The 22,369-nt window shown below is 45.5% G+C and overlaps 1 long non-coding RNA gene across 2 annotated transcripts in view; it reads right to left on the bottom strand.

Moving 5' to 3' along the window:
• Positions 1 to 22,349, bottom strand: part of LOC105094860 (uncharacterized) — a 74,813-nt gene extending 52,464 nt beyond the window's left edge. The window contains exons 1-5 of one of the 2 annotated variants that reach the window (XR_010383156.1): positions 21,004 to 22,349; positions 17,017 to 17,102; positions 5,299 to 5,467; positions 3,991 to 4,196; positions 2,855 to 3,647 (exon numbers count right to left, since the gene is read on the bottom strand). This is a non-coding gene — a long non-coding RNA (uncharacterized LOC105094860). Of the gene's footprint in view, positions 1 to 2,854; positions 4,197 to 5,298; positions 5,468 to 17,016; positions 17,103 to 21,003 lie in introns of both variants that reach the window. The other variant, XR_010383155.1, reaches the window with a different exon arrangement.
• Between the last annotated feature and the right edge of the window lie 20 nt (positions 22,350 to 22,369).

Here is a 22,369-nt window from a genome sequence, read left to right as displayed (position 1 = left end):
GTTTCCAGGGTCACACAGCTAGTCATTGGTAAGTTCAAGCTGGAACCTATGTCTGTGTGATTTCAAAGCACATTCTTTCCACTGAATTATGTCAATTAAGATAGTCAGATATCAGTTCAGCAGGACCTACTACATATCCCAGGAACAAATTCATGCTAGGAGTTCCTGAAGACCAAAATGCCAGAAGAGATGGCTGAGTGGAAGCAGAAAGAATCTTGTATCTGACATACAGTCTCTTGGTCCTCTCTCTTTCCCGTGGGGAGAACCCAGAGGGTGAGGGAGCCGACTGAGTACCACTGAGTTCAGTGTTGAGTGGCTTAGGTCAGGGAGAAGGATCACCACAGGCTGGGAAACCATAAAGTAACTGTGGAATCTTATAGACTGGACAAAACAAAGGTTTCATTTAAACGGACACTGATTCATTCTTTCATACAATGAGTATTTATTGTTGGTGTCTATGAGTGTCTACAAGGGGCAGGCAACCAGAGATGAATAAGGCACGGTTCTCCCTCCAAGGGCTTCAGTGTCTACTGGGAAGAGAGTGAAGTTAACAAGCTGTCAGAGGACACTAGGATAATATATATTTTCACTGCATTTAGATGCCCCTTCTATAATCAGTGTGTCGTAGGCACATGCTGGGTTTTGACCACGCATTATTCACTTCAATTTTACTTGCTTTGGAAGGATCGCCTCTCCCTCCCTGGAAGGTCTGGTGAGACTGTTAAACCTTGCTGTCCTCAACCCTCTGCTCACCAACAAACAGCCCCCTCACCTAAGCTGGAACATTTACTCCCTGGAATGAAAACCTTGAAAAGAGGATAGAAAGATAGAAAAAAATCTGCAGAAATGACAGAAGATCATTCATTCTGGGGCAGGGCACTGACAACAGTGTTGAATGGTTCCTAAACCTATCCCATCCCCTCCCCCGCCAGTTGGTTTTTTTTTTTTTTTTAATCAATTTCAGAGTCTTCTGGTCCCCCCAGAGAGCTGACAAAAATCCTTCTGATAAAGTCACCCTTTTTTTTTTTCCCAACAGAGGTACTGGGTACCGAACCCTGGACCTTGTGAATGCTAAGCACCCACTCTACCACTGAGCTATCTCCCCCACCCCAGCTAAGTCCCACTGTTAAACAGCAAAAAGGCAAGATCCCCTTGGTGAGTTATGGGTTGTCTGGGGGCAAGACTAAAGGTGGGGAGACCAGTTAGCAGGCTCTTGTAGCAATCCACGTGAGAGATGGCAAGAGACTGAACTCAGTGGCTGGAGAGTGAAAGAAGGAAAGATGGAGTCCTGAATCGGAAGAAACAGAGCTAGCTGGACTCGGTGACTATCGGATGCAGAGAGCCAGGAGTGTGGAGTGACAGGAAGTCTTTCAGGGAACCAGCGTAGGGCAGCTCCCCTCAGCTCTCTTCTGTTGTCTGGAGGTTATGTTCTGACCTGGCCTTGGTTCTGACAGCATTTTCTTACTTGCTAAGGCTGCCCTCTTCCCCTCTAGCCTCCTAGCCCTGGGAGGAACACATCACTTCCTCCTGAAAAATCATCTCCATTATCTAGGAAACTTGGCAGGAACACCAAATTCCTCTCTTTGCCATGCCTCCTAAGCCCGCAGGGTATATGTTCAGTAGATTCTTGGAAGCAGTCCTGGCCAGCACGGCATCCTCCAACGTCAGCAAGCACACTCTGATGATGACTGTGTGTCACAGGATACTACTTACTACACTGTGATCCCATCTGCATCCTCACCTGCGTGACCACAGCCCACGCAGTTCACACAATCTCACCACTCCTTCCCTATGGGGATTCCCAAGGGGTCCTGTGCCATCAGCTCGGCTACAGAGGAAAGGTGTTCAGGTAGTCATGGACATGCGGAAGGAACCCAGCAGCGCTTGGGTGTGCAGAGATGGACTCAGTGAACTGTGCTCTCTCGCCTCAGAAGGAGCGCACAGAGCACCAGCAAACAGCACCCTCCATGAGTCAGTGCCCGCTCTGCCTGCCTGTCCTTTGCACCAATCTTTTGAACCAGTAAATACAGGAACACCTATAACTACAACCTCTTATCTGCAGGAAAATAAGCCAGTAGGAAAATTGTGCAAGACACTGAACAAACCATCTACAAGAACCAAGGGCTCCACCCTCCTGAGAAAGCCCCTAAACCCTAGATTTGGGGCGCTAACTTTGATGGAAAAGATGAACTGACCATGCCACTAGTTGGGTCTGTCTTTAGTTTCTCTTTTTGGAAGATGTTTTAGAACCTGAGTATTGAAAAACAAAACAAACCAAAAACTGACAAACCTACTAGTGGCACTTGGAATATCTCATTATTTCCTGGATGATCTTCTAAAATTTAAAAGCAAGCTATTGGTGTGTTCTAGTGGCTCTTGGAACCCCAGCATTTTCAAAACCATGTTACTGAATAACTCCTCTATTTAAGGTTGTCCAAGTAAATAATGTGCTACAGACACTCAAACTGTGAAGGAAATCTTGATGGATGGTAGAAAAAAAAGAAACAAAAATATCTCGCTCACAGTTTATGCTCCCAGGCAATTTTTGCTGGGTGATTAGATTACTGTATTTGTTACAGCTTGATCACCTGTATTTCATCTCAAATAAATTTTCTTCAGTTTCTTTGCCAACAAAGCACACTTGAGAAAAATGCCTCAAAATTAATTTATACTGCTTCACTGGTTTTATGCATTTTACATTTAAGGAAACAACAATTAGGATATTTCCAATGAAGAAAAGAACTCCATTTAAGCTGCCACAAATGTCAAAAGTTCCTGGCTATGCTAACACTTATGTAATTGTCCTGGAAACCCCACGTACCAGAATAGACCTACAACACAAGGCATGACTCACCGAATATTTCTATGCACATACTCTCCCGAAAATGCACTCCAGTTGGTTTTTTTTTTTTTTCCAAAGGGGAAAAAAAAGAAAAAGACAAATTATGGTACATCAAATCCAAAAGTTCTTTCTGCAATTTTTTTGGAAAGTACTGCCTTACACGATAGCATGAGAAGATGTTGCCGTCTTCATTAATAAAGCAGCCAGATGGGCTAGCATTAAAACAGGTTGAAACTCTGAAATCCTTCCTGAAAGAAAAAAAGTCACATAGAGAACATGTGGGCTCTCAAGTTTCCAAATGGTCCTCATTTCCTCTTGCGACTTTATTCCCAAGTTTGTTTTTGAGAAGTGGTGGCTGGTAGCATATGACTGGTGTCCCAGTCTTGTGAGCAATGTTAAGGAAAATGACACACGCCAGAAAATGCCAATCAGGACAGCCAGGCCTGGCCCATACCAAGGCTCAGATACTCTGAGAGCTTTTTTTGGACACTGTCTCTAGGCCCAAATGCTTGTGGGAATTTACTAAAGCATACTGCATAACTTGTATCCCCAAAAGCCTATGTTTGGTGCTACTTTCAATACCAAGCGAGTGCGTTTTTCAATAGCAATCATCAGAACAGAGTTGAGGACTCCAATCAGAGGTGAGCCAAACCAGGTTTGTTCATGGGAGGGTTCCAGGGGCAGTTTTGCCAGGCAGCGGAAACAGGTTGCAGATGGGTATTCCTCTTTACGCAGCGGTGGGGCAGTTTAGCCACATGGTTGTCATCAGAAATTTTCAACAAGAGGTCTTCAGTCTGTATTCCACCTGAGGGAGCCAAGAGGTGTCTGGTGGACAGCAACCCCCAGAGGACCAAGCAGCCATAGCTGGAAATGCAGCAAGAGCTCAGAGCAGAACCCGGAGCCCAGCCTACCAGGGATGGGTGAGGTGAGCTGCTCACATTTCCTCTGCCTAAGAGCAGACCTGGGCCAATACCTGGGATGGGGCTGAGCTGCAGTGGGCCCCCATGGTCTTAGCCCAGGGCTGAGCCTGAATTCAGGCAAAGACGCCAGGCAGATGGCCAAATGCCGCCCACACCAAAGTCCTGGTGGCTCCCAGCCCTGATTTTTCTCCCACAGTGTCATCCCTTTTTGCAAGCTGTTTTTGTTACCTGAAATTCTCAAGCTCAAACTCCTCAGGCTGTTCATTCTTCAGGATCCAGTTCACAAAGCATCTTCTCTGTGAAGCCCTTCCTGGCTCCTGACTGTCTTGTCCTGTTTTTCTTAACACATATCTCACCCAAATAGCCTCCAAGCTTCTTGCCAAATGTGCCTTGGCATCTCCTGAGCCGAGCAGAGCACCAGCATAGCATAAGATCTGAATAAGTAATTGATGATAACTAAATGAATGGAATGACTGTACAATTCAGTTCACTGAACGGAGTAAGTATTTACTAAATGAAAACTGATCAATAAACAGGTTAATGCCTGAACTGATTAACAAGTCCATGTATTGACAAGAGACACAAAATAATAACAGACGCTAACACTTGTGTCCTGCTGACTGTCCTGGGCTCCCGTGCTTAGTCCTTTGCATAGATTATCTTCTTCCATCTTCACAACTCAAGAGATAAATGCTCTCATAAAACCCATTTTACAGATGAGAAAATGGAGGCACCATGCTAGAGTCTTTAAGAACGCAGCCTGATCTGGGAGCTGTTTACTCTACTCAGCAGTAGGATCCTGGGCCCTTCACTAGCCACAGGGGACGTGGTGACTGTTGACGGTGGAGGGAGATGTCATCCAGCTCTTCTTGTCTCTTTGCCTCCCTCCCTCTCCCCTCCCTGTGTCTTGCATTAACAAGAAGAATACATTCCACGCAGTTCAACTGCTGGGTCCCACACGGTACCTGCCCCTTCCTCTCCCGATGGGTGAGGCCGTACTGGAAGGGGCAAGAGCTTTCGCCCACTGCCCCCAATTCTCCTTTGAGCTCTTTACCTTGCTAGCATCAAGGTGTAGCTGTGGCAGAAGCTGAAGTGAAATGATAAGGCATTTTCCTGTTTGTTTGGTATTTGTGTATCTCCCTTGTTCCGAGACCCCCGGAAGTAGTTACATCTCCCTCTTCAGTCCTTACTCCACCCCATGAGGTAAGTGTCCTTATCCCCAACAAACACAGGAGGCACCTGAGAGTCCCAGAGGTTTAGCAATTCGTCTGGTGTCCCAGAAGCTGGACACAGAGCCGGGATTTGAACTGAGGACCATCTGCCTCCAATGTGAGGCAATTCAATAAATACGTATGACACACCTCTTTTTTGGGGGTGCTCATGAACACACAGCATGCTGTCACTAAGACCCTTTGGTGTCAGGAACATGCCTGTAATCACCTTCTCAGGCTATTGGCCAAGGCCTCCTTTAAAGCACGACTCTGGTGACAGCTTTTTGGCTTCCTTATTAGAAAAAGTCACAAAGATGCCACTCACTGGTGTGATGCTAGCGCATGATGGTGAGAAGCCAAGCATGATGGCGAGTACGACCGTCTCCAGCTGAGAAGTCCAGAATCCTTGCCCTGACTTCCGCCCTTCTCTCCTCTTCTGCTCTTGCCAGACTAATGCGCTCGCTCAGAGTTTACATACAGCCATTTCTGTCGACCTGTTCGTGACGGATGATGAGAGCCTGTTATGAAACAAGGCACCAGTAGGAGACAGGAGCCCAGAGCCCACACCCACGCTGTTTGCTTTGTGAAATTCCAGACTGTTGAATCTGCTCTACCTCAGCCTAAGAACTCCAGATTCCACTTTTCTTAATGACTTTCCCCTCCTTAAATGCCTACACAGTTATCTCTGAAAAAGGAGAAAAAGAATAGATGAATCATGTGCAGGAAACGGGGGGAGGAGAGCTGTGTGGCTGGAGCAGCATATGGCTGAGCGTGTGGGCACACAGCTGTCTGTGTTGTTCCTTCCACCACCCTCTGGAAGCAAGTCCTCTGGACGTGTACTTTCATTCCAGGGTGGGGGCTGCACCCGTTTCAGGTACTAACATGTAATTCCACACCTGCTCAGATTCTTCTCGAAACTCCAGGGGAAGTGGGAAAGTCAGGCTTGGCTCACAGAGGACTGTTGATCCTCTCCCTGAAGTTGTGACGTTAAATCTTCTAAAGAAAAGGTAATAAACTACTTTCAGTTCGTGGCCACAGAATTTCTCATGCTGTCTTCTCTCTCCTGCAGGATGTGAAGTGAGTGTGTGAATATTGCTTGTGTCACAGTGTAAACTCTCTAAGCTCATAAGGGATTGACAAATGCCCAGGTGGGAGCTGGAGGAGAGAGACATTCAGATAGAAATGTGCATTAAGCTGGAAAACACAAATTGTTCTTGGTGGGGCTTTTGATGGTGGGGGTCATGGAAAGGACATACAGACATTATGATGTTGGGGACAAGTGCCCGTGTGTTGCTCCCCACAGTTAGCTTCTTGCTGCCTCTATGGCCATTTCGCTTGGATAACTAAGTTTCTAGAATCCCAAGAATCCAAGAGAACACACATTTTTGAAAAACTGACTCTCTTCAGAAGGCTTCATTTAGGCCCTCCGGTTAGTTCTACGTAAATTTCCCAAAGTTACCTGGATGTATATACTAGGATAAGTAATTGTGGTTATTTTAGTTTTAGATGTGTGCAACTCATTTCATCAACAGACTCTCTCCCACTGATTTTTCCCTGCCATGTCCCTCACTGCCACCTGCCCTCCCTCCCCTAGAACCATCGCACAGGACCCTGATGTGAGTACAGAGGGATAAGGGCTTGAAGGGCTTGTCATTTTTTAGTGCAAGAGGAGTTTTGGTAAAATATGTGTCTAGAAGTTGAGGTTTCTTAGCACAAATTATTATCTATCACTTGTAACAAAGAAATGTGGTTAAGAGCATTTTTTATTAATGAACACTCCTTTAGAATCAACTTTTATAATAAAAGTCATCTGATTAAGAATGAGTAAACTCAGTCTAGAAATCAATCTGAATAATCATACAAAATATTTCAGCAATCATAAATCCTGCTACTAATAGAATTTCCACCCCCATACTGATGATGATTTGATGACTTGTTTATCTCAAAGTCATTCATATTAACCTTCACAAAAGCACTCATTCTTGGACCCTCAAAAGCTTTGAAATTATTCTTCATGATTTAAAAATACGACTCTACTGGACTAACTTTTGTGCCCCTCAGGAAGCTCCAGCTCCACCTGACCCCCAAGCCTCAGCGTCTTCCTGAATGGAGAGCCTCCTTGGGGTGGGTGTAACAGGAGTGAGTCTCACTAGCTCCCAGCCCAGGGAGACCGACCAAGACTCAGGTGCCTTATGGAAGACTATTGCCCTCCCAAGCTTTTTTCCCACTTGGCAGCTTCCTAAGATGTGGAATCTGGCTTCCCTTATGGCTCACTAAAGTGGCTGGGGAACAACACAGATATGCAGGGGAGATAAATTTTGAATCAAGGGACCAGAGGCCAGGAAGAGAAATCCTTCCTTTCTCCACCCCCACCCACTGACGCCTTACTTCTCCTTCTCAACTCATCCTGAGTGTCACATTATAATGAAAACTGTTCTCACTCCTCAGGCTTGCTGGGGGTCAAAGAGCATTGGCTTTTGTTGTTTTTGTTTTAATCTCAGAAGAGTATCAGTCATAAACTCAGCCTCAGCCATTATTATCTAACCAAACCGGGAGGGAATTTTAACTCATTAAAATAACAGCCTTAATATACACTTCCAGCATTCACAGCCCTGAGGCAGCTGTGACAGCAGAGTGATGGCACTAAATGTCTAAGAGCCTTTATCCTCAACCCCACCTCTCCTTAAGAAGATACTATCTGGTCCACTAAGTAGAGAAGTGAAAAAGTTCCCTTTCTCAGTCTGGATGTGGTTTCAAGTGTCTTGTTTCTAATTCCCAAACATCACATTGCTCTTGGCAGCTGATACTCTTTAGCTGTTGATTAAAAGATACATATTTTACCCAAAATAGAATATCCTGCATCAAAAGGATTCTGAATATTACTTTGACCTGGCTTTATCACAAGTACACATCACGAGTCTGCTCAGAGTGAACCGCGAGGTCAGGACACAGAGGCCGAGGATGGTATCAGAGGTACCACGATGCATGGAGATGAGGAAGTGGATCGGTGAATAGCAGGCTGCGAGCACCCACACCAAGCTGGGTAGAGTAACCCATCTGAGGAAAGAAATGCTCGCATCCAGCCGTATTGTGGTGAGATGAAACCCACTCACAGGAACGTTAGATGAGGTGTAGGGAACGTACTTTTCAACGCACGGACCCTTCACTGGTGTGCTAGTTAACTTTAATGCAGATTTTAGATCTCCAATCATCCTTCTAATTAGGAAGAAAATAGACTGTAGGCAGTAGGCTGGACTGAAGGTAGAATGAGTGATTTCTTTTTTTTTTTTAAATCATTGTCTTAGTCAAATTCCCTAGAGAATAAAACCTATGGCAAAGATTCCTCGCCAAGGCTCTGTTGGAAGGCGCAATCCCAGGGCTGCAAAAACGAGGCAGAGAGAGAGCTGAGGCAGAGAAAACAGCGGTGCAGACACCAGGTGGGCATGTCAGGGAGCTGGCCACAAAGTCATAGGAAAATACGAGCCTGTTGTTCATCCTGCAAGTCACCTTGAAGCGATCCACCCCTGGGATTACTAAGCCCCTCTACATTTTTTTTTTTCTATCTAAAACTAATAATTGAGTTCTGGTGTTAAAGTTCAGTGGCTACAACCAACTTGATATTATGGTTGAAAAATAAAGCATAAAAATAAAACAGGATTTTTATTTTACATATTTATTTACCAATCAAAAAACTGGAAGAGAATGTGAGTATATCGCTCACAGGAAAGGAAATTCAAACAGCCTTTAAACACAGGAAAAGATGCTCTACCTGACTCTTAGTGAGAGAAATGGAAGTTAAAGCTGTCATGAGATATGAAGACTCATCTATCTGACTAGCACAAGGTTTGGGGGCACACTGTGTCAGCTAAGGCACAGGAAAAAACAGCAGTGGCGGGAATGCAAACTTGTACAATCTCCGAAGGAGGCGGTTAGGTGACAGGAAGCAAAATTATAAATTTGCACACTCTGACCAAGCAATTCCACATCTAAGAATTCATCCTACAAATACACACAAAGTGGACACGTGTGTAAAGAGCCTATGTACCTCAGCCTTTGCCTGCAGGTGCAGACAAGATTATGAACAATCTCAATGCCCACCGAGAGGAAGGGTGCATACATAAACCACGCTGTGCTCACGCAGTGAGATGCCATGTGGCCATTAAAAAGACTGAGGGAGCTCTATGTTTTCTGATGTGAGCCCACCTCCAAAGTGCGTTCAGTGAAAATCAACTTGCACTCCTGTAGGCTGCGTCTGCTACAGCTGTGTCATGACGTCACCAGGAAGACTAAATGTATATGTTTGTGTATGGACAGACTCTCTTTGGGAGAACCCACAAGACTGGTTAACAGTGGCTGCCTCTGGAGAAAGGAACTAGGGATCTAGGAGAGACTTTTACTCTATACCACTTCTTTCGTTTTGAATTTTGTTCCATGCACAATGATCATCTACCCAAATATAACTCAGTAATGTTTCATTTTTTAAGAGAAGAAAAAACTGTATAATATATGTAGATATTTGAAAAGGGGCATTCATCTCGTTTATGAGAAAACTGTATTCTGCAGTTCCATGTCATCTGGAAGCAGCACTTTATTAATTTTTTTTTCATTTATTATAAAATACACTTACAGGCGGTTTTAGGTTTAGGGCAAAATTGAGCAGGAAGTACAGAAATTTCCCATATACACCCTGTCCCACACATGCACAGTCTCTGCCGTTATCAACATCCCTCACCAGAGTGGAAGCAATGAGCCTACACTCCGATCTTGTTATCACCCAAAGTCCAAAATTCATGTCAGAGCCCACTCTCGGTGTTGTACACCCTGTGGATTTTAACAAATGTATACTGATGTGTATCTGTCATTATAATATCATACAGAAACACTGCCCTACAAAACCTCTGTGCTCCACCAATTCACCCGTCCCAACCTCCAACCCTTGGCAATCACTGATCTTTTTCCTGTCTCCATAGTTTTGCCTTTTCAAGGTCATATACTTGTACTCATACAGTGTGTAGCCTTTTCAGATTTGCTTCTTTCACTTAGCAATACGCATTTCAGCTCCTTACAAGTCTCTTCATGACTTGGTAACACATTTCTTTTTAGTGCTGAATAATACTCCATTGCCTGGATTGACCACAGTTTACTCATTCACCAACTGAAGGACATCTTGTTGCTTCTAAGTTTTGGCAGTTATGAATAAAGCTGCTATAAACATCTATGTGCAGGGTTTTTTTGTGGACATGTTTTCAGCTCCTTTGGGTAAATACTAAGGAGTGTGACTGTATCATATGAAGAGTATGTTTAGTTTTGTAAGAAGTTGCCAAACTGCCTTCCAAAGTGGCTGTGCCATTTTGCATTCCCACCAGCAATGGATGAGAGTTCCTGTCACCACACATCTTTGCCAGCCTTTCGTGTTGTCAGTGTTTCAGGTTTTGGCCACTCTGACAGCTGTGCAGTGGTGTCTCACTGTTGTTTTAATTTGCACTTCCCTGGTGACATAAGATGTGGGGCATCTTTTCATGTGCTTACTCATCATCTCCATGTCTTTGGTGAAGTGGCCATTAAGGTCTCTGGCCCTTTTTAAAATCGGGCTGTTCATTTTCTTACTGCTGAGCTTTAAGAGATCTTTGTACATGTTGCATAACAGTCCTTTATCAGATGTGTCTTGTGCAAACATTTTCTCCCAGTCTGTGGCTTGCGCGTATTTTAAAAAAGAAGTGAATAAGCCACCTTTAAAAATTGAAACTGAAATTAGAATTATCAAATGGCCACGTTACTTTATTAGTAAATGAAGAATTCTTTATTCGTATCTGATTCTCTGTTGTCAGCACAGCCAGGTCTCCAGTTGTTTCCTTTGAGAGCTTTGAGGTAAAGGAATCTAATGTGTAATGGATGAGTACGTGCAAATGCAGACTGTGATGTTGTGATATTTACATTGCCCTTAAAATAAGAACTAATTTGTGTGAGGATTAAAAAGGGTTATCCTTCTGTAATTTGTAATCTCTCAACTGCTTTGTGATGAATTTTGCCAGTAAGTTTTTTCCCAAAAATGCATGTTGAGAGAACAAGTGAATCAGAATAATTTACTGTACCAGAGCAAATATTTCCATTTGAGAGAACTAATCATTTATTACTTACATAACAGTACCTTAGAAAGTAGTGAATATTACCTTCTCCTTATGTGTTCCTGACATGTCTCGTTATACAACGTTATAATCATTTAGTTTTCAAGTATAAAATGGAGACCTGTGGAGTTCCTCAGGGTAAGTCCAAGTCGTCCCACCCAGGGATGGAAGGACTCCGTCGGTCACCTAACACCACCATCCTTTTGGATCTTGAACTGTACACTATTCTGACAGCACACTGAACGCTTCCTTTGCAACATTCTCTCTGAGGTCTTGTTCCCACCTTTTAGCTTCTTCATGTCCCCATGTGATTGATCTTTTTATCCCTCAGAAGATCTTGCCTCAACTCAGCAGATGTATTACCGTGGAGTTTTTTGAAAAGGTTGAAAACAGTCATTTGGGCAAAGTTGAAAGCATTTTCAGCCTGAAGTGCATCCTGTAATAGATACCAGTGAGACTTTTCCAAAAAGAGGAGGCAACCCGGCTACGGTTCTGGGTGGTGAAATGGAGATCTAGTTGTCAAAGAGGCCTGCGTAACAGGTGGAAAAGGCACAGCAAGGTGTCCCTTTCTTCCAAGCCAGACTCCCAACACCCCAAACGCAAGAACAACCTGAAGGCATTATGCCCAACTTTTTACTTAAATGACTGTGTTTAACTCCTTCTACTAACATGGGATGCCGCCACCCCATTTTAGCCGTAAGAGTAATAGGATTGACATGCCTTATACTTTTATTTGTAATGAAAACCAACAGGGAGACAAGATCTTTCTTTACAAAATTTTACTTTACGGAACAGTGTTTGTAACCACACACGTTGCAATGGCATTTTCGTCCTAAAGGCCACGAACGATTGCATTAGAAATGCCACTTCCTGGGTTGTGAGCACTTGGAGCTTCAATAGAAACTTCTCTCCAACAAGTATTTCTGACACTTTTACCCAACTTTTCTGCAGGTTTGAAATTTTTATAATAAAAAGTTAGTGGCAAAAGGTAATTTCTTTCTAGAAATTGGCATTTAGAATAACATTTCCCCCTCTTTCTTACTTACCACTACAAGCACCTCTCAGGACCTGCCTGTGTGAGATGAGATACGGACTTTGTCATTTTCTATTACTAGGGAGGGATTCTGGGTCACAGAAGGGCTAAGTGATTGTCCTACCCCAGAAATAAGAGGAATAAAATGAAGCAGGATGGTCAGTACGTTATTTTGGGGACAGGACTATCGAGATGGTAGAGCATCATTTTCTTGGACAACTGCAACTGCTTCCTAATTGGTCTTCCCACCTCACTTTCTCCCCTCCAGCCTACTCACCCCCTTTGTTACCAGAACCATATTCTGAGATCATGCCACATCTGCGATGTGTAAATATCTGCGATGACTTCTCACCGACTAGACAAAAATTCCAAACTTCTTAGCAGGACACCCACAGCCCAGGCCCACCTGGCTTTAAACTACCTTTCCTGTGTTCTTTGCCGCTCTGTGCCCTCCAGACCGCTCAACAGCTCTCCCACGGTCATGCGTGTCCACGGCTCCAGACCTCCGCTCGTGCCACTGGCTCGCTTACGTAGACTGCCTTTCTTCTTCTATCCTTCTGGGACTTGGTGGGAGGGGGGTGGTTTCTGTTTATCTATAGGGATCTACCTCGAATACTATGTTCTCTTGGCCACTTCCCAACACCCAAGGTCAATAAACCCACTTCCTCCTCTTGTTCCTACAGCCCTTTTTTTCTATTGCAATTACTACATTTATTTTCTTACATTCTAGCTACCTGGGGATGTGTCTAACCTCCCCAATCAGACTTACTTTTGTGACAGCAAGGTCTGACTCTTACTGATTTCCATACACTCCAGCAATCATTTCAGACCTAGACACACAACAGTGCTCAATGAAACACATGAGGCTGTTACCAAGAGAAACCTTCTTTTAGGCAAAACCACAGACAGATCCGGGTACAGGTTCAGGCCTCTTGAAAAGAAACCAGAGTTTGTGCCAGCTCAAGAATTGAGCTTACAAGGACAAGGTGATCAGTTATGTCAACAGCTGTACTTTTCTGTTAAGAAGTTCTGATATGTGTGGGTGAAGTGCACTAGCTGATTCATCCTTCCAGGCAACCTTTAAGAAAACGTCTGTGCTTTTGGACCAGAGCTAATGGGTGAGGAACCTGGATGTCTCGGATATCAGGTGCTTTTCAAAGCGTTGTCCACCTGTGAGAGCCACTCCTGGCTCCTGCCCCTCTCCAGACATCTCAAGAGTCGCCGAGGGGGGCGTGGACTAAAGCAAGTACCTCCAGCTTCCTCTAAACATTTATTCCAAGACCCACTGGTCTGGCTGGAAACCTCTCCCTAGACAAGGGGAGTGATGGGGAGTGAGTGCTGTGAATTCTAAGCCTGCGGTTCTCAGCTCAGGTTGCAGACTAGAATTCCCTAGGGGAACTTCTGAAACATATCGACGCCTGGGATGCACCTCGCATCATTTAGATCAGACGTACTGGAGATGGGACTTGAGCACCTGTATTTTTCACAAGTTTGCTTCTGAGCCAAGGTGGATGTTGGATAAATGTCAGATTCTTTTGATAAAAATCAGAGACCTCTAGTGGTAAGAGGCCCCAGATTTAGGTCACACTCCTCACTCTCACTATAAAAGTACATTTCATACTAAATTTAACTAGACGGAAAAAAAAAAACCATTTTGGCAAGTGGGTACAGTCATCTAAACTGAGTCCTCTCCACCTCCCTGCATTTTGATTAACATCACCTTGCATAGAAGGGCCAGGCTGAAGGAAAGACAGCAACGTTCCAAAATAAAGCCCAGCGGTCTGCATACCTTAAAGGGGCGACGGCGGCAGGGGGAGGGGGGAGCAGGGTCCAGGCTCCAGGTCTGGAGGCTGAGTGGGTACACATGCATGTGGGCTGGCTGCCTTCTTATATCTCAGTCATTCAAGATCCACAGGTCCTGCTGTACCTCCTCTAACAATGATACATCGTAAGTGCCACCAATTTCAGCAACAGAAATAATTTTTTAACACCTTTTATACAAACTTCTCTAAAAAACCCACAGGTTACTGAGCTAAGGTATTGGTTCATATTAGAGAATGTTACAGCTAATTATCCATCTTTAAAGCATTAGAGTGCTATGGTAGCAATCCTGAATTACTGAAAGCAAATTACCATACAGACAACATAACAAAAGAGCAGAGAAATCCCCATCATAAAGGCTTTTTCCCTGGGAAACTGGTTAGGTGAGGCAGGATGGGGGGTGCAATAACCTAGCAAGGCTTTGACTTTAGAGTTTGGGTAAAGAATCTAAAACTTCTGATGGCTCCAGAAAAACCTGGCCGACTTACACCAAAAGATGCACACTTGTCAGACATTTAATAAAAATAACCTTGGAATCACACATGTGCAAAATTACTGTAGAAACTGAGCTAAGCAGGTGGCTCATTCAGTGAAAGCTAGGTGTATTCCCATCATGTGGCCTTCAGCAGAGCACTCTTCACCCACGAGTGGAAGATTCCTCCCCGTCACGGGAGAGTGGCTCTCAGACCCAACTCTGACCCACCCCCTTCTCCCTCCACCTAGAAAGCACTTGCTGGATAGGGTGTCAGAGGAAGGAAGGAACTTCCCAGGGGAGATTTCTTAGATGCGGGAGTCCTTAAAAGCTTGAGTACATAAATGGGTGCTCCCATCAGCGACAGCAGACCCAGATCCCTGAGAATGATGGTCACATCGCTTGGGCCAGTACACTTTCCATTCACCTCCTGCAGACCGTGCAGTCAGTAAGAATGGCTGTGAGTGATGTGACCATCAGCAGGTGAGTCTCAGACTGCTGGGAAGTCCCTCCGAAGCAACCAACGTCCACAATGTCCTCAGTTTATCCAGACCTCTCAGCAGACTGAGAAACCAGGATTTCTGGGCTGCCTATGTCAGCAACTAAAAGGGATGGTAAATCAACTGATTCTGTTCTTTAACATTCTTTTTAATTAGAATCTTGCATGGATTTTTTTTTCCATTTCTAAGAACAAAACTGACACTTTAAGGTTTTTCATTAAATAATCCCTTTTTAGCAAAGTCAAGAAATAATTATTAAAAACTGTGTGTATGTTTGTGTGTGTGTATGTTAACAATAAAAATGGGTAACTGTCAATGAATTCTTGTTTCAGGACTGTGCCTACCCCTTTACAAATACAACTCACTGATTACAATAGTCCTGCGATAGACTATCTTCACTTCACAGGTAAGAACACTAAGGTATACAGAGACTATGTGACTGCCTGCAGAGTCACATGCTAGAAAGGTCCAGAATCCAGGCTGGCCTGACTCCAGAACTCTCAGTCTTGATCAGCAAGGTAAAATTTAACACGTAACGTAGACGCTACCATTTTATAACCGGTTGCATGAGGTCAATCTTATCGAGCAGGGAGCAGGGTATGCTAAAGCAGCTTTGAAGGGACTGAGATGTTTGAATTCCAGTGTGATGACCTGACATCTGAGCCCAGCCCTCCCTGCTGTAAAGCTGTGTTAAGAGTATTCCTGCTACGCAGAATGATCGTGGTAGTTAGAGTAAACATGGACAAAGCTTGGTGTGGAATTAACTGTAGCTATTATGTTGTTATTTTCAGGATATATTCAAATATCACTTTTGTAATTACCTCACCAAATGGCCTAAAACATTTGAACTGGAGTCTGGAGGCCCCTGGGGTTCCACTAACACATTCTTGGGGAATCTGTGAGCTCTGAAGCGTGGTACGCTGAGCTAAAACATCCTTGTATCGTGGACACACATAGTCCTTTCCACTGACTGCTGAGGCAATACTAAGTTGGCAGGAAATTGTACCTCCTTAAAAAAATAATTAGTTCTTGTACACAACAGTTATTTGTACTGCTCACACCTGCGTAAATGAACACAAGATGAGGAGAAAAGTCACTCGAGGAAACGTGGCCCACACAAAGAGGTACAGGGCAGGTATTCTGCATGGCCAGTGCCCAGGATGTTGCACACAGGAGGCCTCATGACATGACCAGGGAAGGTTCTGGAAAGATGAATATATATAGTCCCTCACCTCCCCAGAAGGAAATGTAAGCCTAATTTCCCACTAAAGGTCATCGTGGGTCTTTCGAAATAGTACAATGGGAAGCAAGGTACAACTGTTTCTTTTCCAAAATGAAACAAAAAACAAACCAAAGAGACCAACAGTAAATGAGCTTGGCTACTGCAGATGCAGAGGTGCCAACCTCCCGACGACTTCTCACATGGACATTGACATGTGCTTTTGCATTTCCTACTTAGTGAAAATAAAGGATAAGAGGGAAGAATCAATGAATGTTTTCCCACTGGAAGGAAAGGGACACAAACACCTGAGAGAAGAAACCCATGCTGCTACCTTTCAGTGAATTTCCTTACTAGAGATGAACTTTCAAAGAATATTCCTGATGAAGTCTCTGTGGGATCCTGCTCGTACACTGATGGGTATTCCACCAAGTGATGGGAAGCAGAAACACAAGAAAGCTGATGAAGGGCGTAATTCTTAAGAGCTTAGCCTGACTGGGGCCAAGGTCTGAACGCCACAGCAGTTCATCTGCTCTTCCAGGTTGTGCCATTCTGGCAAAGGGTGAAAGGACCGTCTCCTTTGTAGGGAAGGACCACTCCGTCCCTGTGCCTGTGGATGTGACTCTGACACTACTGCTGTCAAGTCTAACCTCCCCTGTCTTTCCCCCCCATCACTGTGTTATTTGGGAAAAATCACTAACCTGCGCTCAAGGAGACCCCGCAGCTTCTCACCCTGGGATAAGCTGCACAGAGCAGCCGGAGGCAATTCAATTGCAAACCAGGATCTGCAGTCATACGAAGTATTTTACTTTGTGGCTCATATTTGTAACCTGCTTTGGTTTTCTCCATGCACAGCCCATCATTTTGTGTTACCTGAGTTTCCAACTGTTAGTCCTTTGGGCCCCTCGGGTTCCACAGTTCCTGCTGTTCAGACAGAAGCTGCTGTCTTTTTGAGGCACCTGTCAGGAAAGCTCAGCATGAGTTCTGTGAACCCCATATGCCCTTTATTTTAAGTCAGACTATTTCTAACACATTTCTTAAATGCAGTTAAATTCTATTCGGAGGTTTAGCTGTTCTGAAAGCCACCGACTGTCACTTTGAGGGCCTCCCCGGGACCTCTAAAATGAATCCTGAATATACCACAAGATTCCATCTTAAGTCAGACCTTCCAAAACACGCTCTCCCTATTAGCTGAAAATCTGTTAAACTATTTTCACATGATGTGTTAATAAATGTCACTGCAGTCATACAGATTACTCCAAGAAGATTAAAGGTCATGCTAACCCTTTTAGGTCTCGTAAATCACCAGTGTCCTCAAATGCAGGAAAATTCCTGCAAAGGAGGAGTTTCTCCAATAACCAAGCGAACATTTATAACTGAAAGATTCATTTTTAAGGAACTTTCCAGGGGGAAATACCAGGAAGAATTCAAGCACAAGTACTCAGTGCACATACACACACACCACACGCACGCACACACAGACACAAGGCTCTATGAAACTGTTTCTGTGCACTTAGGAAAATGGATCAGAGACAGTCTGCTGTATTCTCCAACCTTTAAATACAGCCCTCTATATGTCGATGACACTCTAAGCAGGGAACTGAGGTTCCTGGAAGTAAGGAAGCCTATGGTTCTTTCAGTCACTAGAACTCTCTTGAGAGAACGTTTCCTGGGGGCCCAGGCAATGGGGCCAAGATGAGGAGATTCAAAGCCAGATCACTAGCAACGGTGAGTCTGCTATGTGCAGAAATGAAGCAGTGAGTTTAAAAAAATATCTTCCTATTTACAACAGCCAAGACATGGAAATAACATAAATGTCCATCTACAGATGACTGGATAAAGAAGTTGTGGTATATTTATATAATGGAACACTACTCAGCCATAAAAAGAATCAAATAATGCCATTTGGAGCAACATGGATGGACCTGGAAATCATATTAAGTGAAGAAAGCCAGAAAGAGAAAGAAAAATACCATTTGACATCACTTATATGTGGAATCTTAAAAAAATGACACAAATTAACTTACTTACCAAACAGAAACAGACTCACACAGAAAACAAGCTTATGGTCACTGCGGGGGAAGGAGGTGAGAAGGGATAAACTGGGAGCTTGAGATTTGCAGGTACCAACTATTATATATAAAAGAGAATAGAAAGCTATATATAAAATAAACAAGAAAAACAACAAGGTCCTACTGTATAGCAGAGAGAACTATATTCAATATCTTGTAGTAATCTATAATAAAAAAGAATATGAAAAGGAATATATGTATGTATATGTATGACTGAAACATTATGCTGTACACCAGAAATTGATACATTGTAACTGAGTATAATTTAATAAAACAACAACAACAAAACATCATCTTTTGAGTACCTACTTTGTGCCCTACCCTCGTCGTGTGTCACCTTGGCTGTCTCTAATCCTCACAGTCCTCTGAGGTAGGCGTAACTACTCCCCCTCTTATACACTGCTGAATCCCTTTCCTTGCTTTAGTTTTCCATAGCACTGTCACTTTCTTATATACCATATAATTATTTATTTTGTTTATTGTCTGTCCTCAGGAGAATTTAAGCTCCAGGAAGGCAGGTTTTCTTGTCTTTTATTCACTGCTGCATTCCTGGAACCTAGAGTGAGTGAATGAATGAATGAATGGAGGCCCAGAGAGGATGAATGACTTTCCTCTGTCAAACTACTCATTGGAGACATTTGAACTCAGGCCTATGTGCTACACTGACTCACATCAGGAATGGTTAGTTGTGAAGATTAGAATCTAAGACATACTCTAAGGAAGAGCACAGCATTTACTGGCTGTCTGACTAATGAAGGCAAAGAAAACCACCAGATGTGAAACGAGCAGGAAGGAAATGAGCCTAACTTTTGATCCTTGACATCTTGTGCGGAGGATAAAACATAAATCTGTGAAGCCCAGAAAAGCCTAGTGGTCAAAATTCAAAACGCAGACCTCAAAATGCAAATTTCAGCAAGGAACAGTGAAGCACAGTGGGCATGGTCTCCACAACATCCTGTGTTATGAGGATGTGGAAATCCTTAAGGGTCTGGAGTCAGGCCTCAAATCACCATCCTGCTGTTTGCTACTGTGTGACCTCAGGAAAATTCCTTAATCTCTGTAAATGGGGATAATTTATATGAGTTTCCCGAAGACTGATGGAGATACACATGTATCCATGCCCACCATGTGGTAAATGCTCACTGCATATATTACTTCTACTGGATCAGTTCAGTGTGGTTAGAGAACAGGGTGTTTAAAAGGGTACCAGTAGAGGGAAGTTAGAAAAGTAACTGGGTATACTCTGTATTTGACCGTGTTAAAGGATTTTGACCCTGGTCTGTAACAGCACCTCCTTTTCCTGACAGTTGAACTGAGATGGATTAAACAGCTTAGGGTACTTCCTCAGAGGATTTCTCCTTAGACTAGGCAGTTCCAGGTGGGCTAGGGCTCAAAGGGCATCTTTGGGATGGAAAGGACACGGGCCATTCTGCAGGTTAGGAGTTCAGAAATTAAAAAATTAATACCAACAGCCAACGGCACACTAACGTTGTTAGGACACTTCACTTTACCCATTTAGTCATCACAGCGATTCAACGAAGCTGATATTTTTATTATTTTCCTGATGCCAAAGTGGAAGACTGCAGCTTAAAAGAGATAGATGATACAATCAAGGTCGCACATTTAGGAAGGGGCGGAAGCACCATTCAAACCCGGGCCGCCCCACTTCAGAGGTCCTTTCTTTACACCGCACTTCTTAGGCCCGAGCGGTCAGAATGCCATTTTATAAAATGTGCTGAGGGACTGCAGGGTTCAGAAACATGGGTGAAGCGAAACGTCTGGATCTTCAGGTTTGACAAGTGTTACGACCATCCTCCCAAATTGGTGCCCCAGCTCAGATAACCGCACTTTAAAAACAGCTAAGTAGAAACCAATTTCCCTTCCTGCCTCTTCTGTTGGAGTTCCTGGGCTGAAAGATGTCACTCTTGTCAGGCCAGCCGCAGGGTATCCTGCCTCTCCTCGCGTGCAGGTAGGTCCCAGTGACAGGAAGGTCTTGGGGAAAGGGACATCTGTTAAAGAGGTGGGAGCGGATCGGAGGCGTCGGCTTCAGCGCAAGCCTCCTCCAGCTAGAACTGGATGATATCCAGTGAAATATGGGAATTCTGTTCCAAGGGATGCCCAAAAAAGGCGCGAGGAGAGGAGTGCGGCAACCCCCACCTTCGCCGAACACGCTCCTCCAGGGGCGGCCTGCCTGCAGCAGAGCTCCAAAATTGGCAACCTGGGCCTCGCAGCCGCCTTTTTTTAGCCTACATTCCCCAAACCAGGGAAGAGGCGGGTGACTAAAAATGCAAATTGGAGCGGGGGCGGCAGCAGGCAGGCCTGTGGGTGCGGGGCGTCTGGCGAGGGGAGACCCCACGACCTCAGGTGCCCTCCGCTCTATCAGCGGTGGGCGCAGAGCGCCGGGAGGGCGCTGGGGAAAGCCGCTCCCCGCCAAGCCGCTGCCCCCCCTTCCGCCTCCCCGGCGGCGGGACAATGCGCGGCCTCTTTTCCGCCGGGGGTTAGGGAGGGGCGGCCGGATTAGGGCCCGCGCCTTCCGGCCGCTGCCGCCCCTCCCATCCCCCCGGCCCCCCGGCCGCGCCGGCCGCACACAGGTGGTTTTCCGCTCGGGAGCGGCAGGCCCCGTCACTTTTATATAACAATAGAGGTCTGCGCGCCGGGAATGCGCCTCCCTGCCGCCGCCGCGGCCCCCGCCCGCCACGCCTCCATCCGGCTCCCCGCCCGCCCTGCCCCGCGGTACCCGGGACGAGCGGGGCTGGCTGGCTGGCCTGGCCAGCACCTCCCCCATTACCTGCTTTCTCTGCAGCGCGGCAGACACGTTCCCCAGCACTCCCAGCTCTTCTCTGGAGCAGGGGCTCCCGGCAGGCACTCCTCCTCCCCCCTCACCCGCCTTAGGCCGCTCAAAAGCCCAAATCCCGCTCTCGGCCCAGCGTCCGTCCTCCGGGGTCGCCCGACGCCCCTCACGGGCTGAGCGCGGAGGCCGCCGGTACTAATGAGAAGCGCAACGCGCAGGTGCGGGCGGTGCTCCGCCAGTACCCAGCGACCCGCAGAGGAGGGGGCTGCTGCTGCAGCAGGGAAGTGGGTAACCCGTCTCGGAAAGTGGGAGTGGGGTGGAAGTCTCCCCTTTGACATGCCTCTCGGTCTACAGTAATCAGTCGCCAAGCCTGTGAGCCCCCGCAGGGTTCAGGCCTTGCGGGAGGACTGACCCAAGCGGATGGTGGGGCAGCCGGCCCGGTTCTGCGCGCCCAGGTGCACCTCGCCGAGGCAGCCCGTCCTAGCCGGTTCCTCTGTTGGAAGCTGAGCTCGCTGCCCAGAAATGATTAACGAGCGCGAACCCCCAGCGCGCAGTGGGTGACGGCGGCGGGGGGAGCTTGGGTCCCCGGAACAATGGCTCCTAACGCCCCAGGCCGTCGCAGAGGAATAAAAGCATTGGACTGCCCAACGAGTTTGTTTCTGCAGCCTTCACTGTTTAAAAAAAAATTAATTAATTAAAAAGCTATTTTTTAAAAAGCTTGCTACCTATTATCTGGACAACCAAACATGTTTCTTTGCTTGCTTAAAAATGTTTCAACAAAATCCTGGTTTGTTTCAAAAGATGTTGGATTAGCATTTAACACCTCATCGGTCACTAAAGCCCAGGCAGTTCACCAGCCCCAACACAGCCTCGGCTAAAAGAACATCAGAGCAAACAGAACTGGGCTTTTTAAACTGGCAAACAAATGCCACACACTGCCTAAGGGGGAAGGGGGCGGTTAAAGTGAACTCCAGTCCAAATGAGTTTAAAGGGAATAAAAAGGGAAAAAGTCAGCACAAGTTTCCCTAAAGCTAGCTTGCGCGCACAGGCGTCGCGAACAAGGGCTTTTGTGCCTGCTAATTGCACCATTTGTGCGCAAAAGTTCCGAGGCGAAGTGTGAACTCTCAACAGAAGGAAACATGAGACAACTGAAGTGCCCTGGTTTGTGTGCCCTGCTCCTCCTCCGCCGCCGCCTCCTCTTCTTTCTCCTTCCTCCCGCCGAGCCCGCTGTTGCAGCTTGTTTGCACTGGAGCTTATCCGGAGCGGAAATTCCTTTCCGTTTTTGTGAATGACAAACTCATTAACAATTCATCAACACAACCTGTTCCAGCCGGCCCGTCCCCACGGCAACAGCCCCTTCCGC

This window comes from Camelus dromedarius, chromosome 11 (assembly GCF_036321535.1).
Source record: "Camelus dromedarius isolate mCamDro1 chromosome 11, mCamDro1.pat, whole genome shotgun sequence".
In the NCBI taxonomy this organism is placed as follows: domain Eukaryota; kingdom Metazoa; phylum Chordata; class Mammalia; order Artiodactyla; family Camelidae; genus Camelus; species Camelus dromedarius.
The sequence above is the reverse complement of the archived record's forward strand: the minus strand, read 5'-3'. Positions and strand labels throughout refer to the sequence as shown.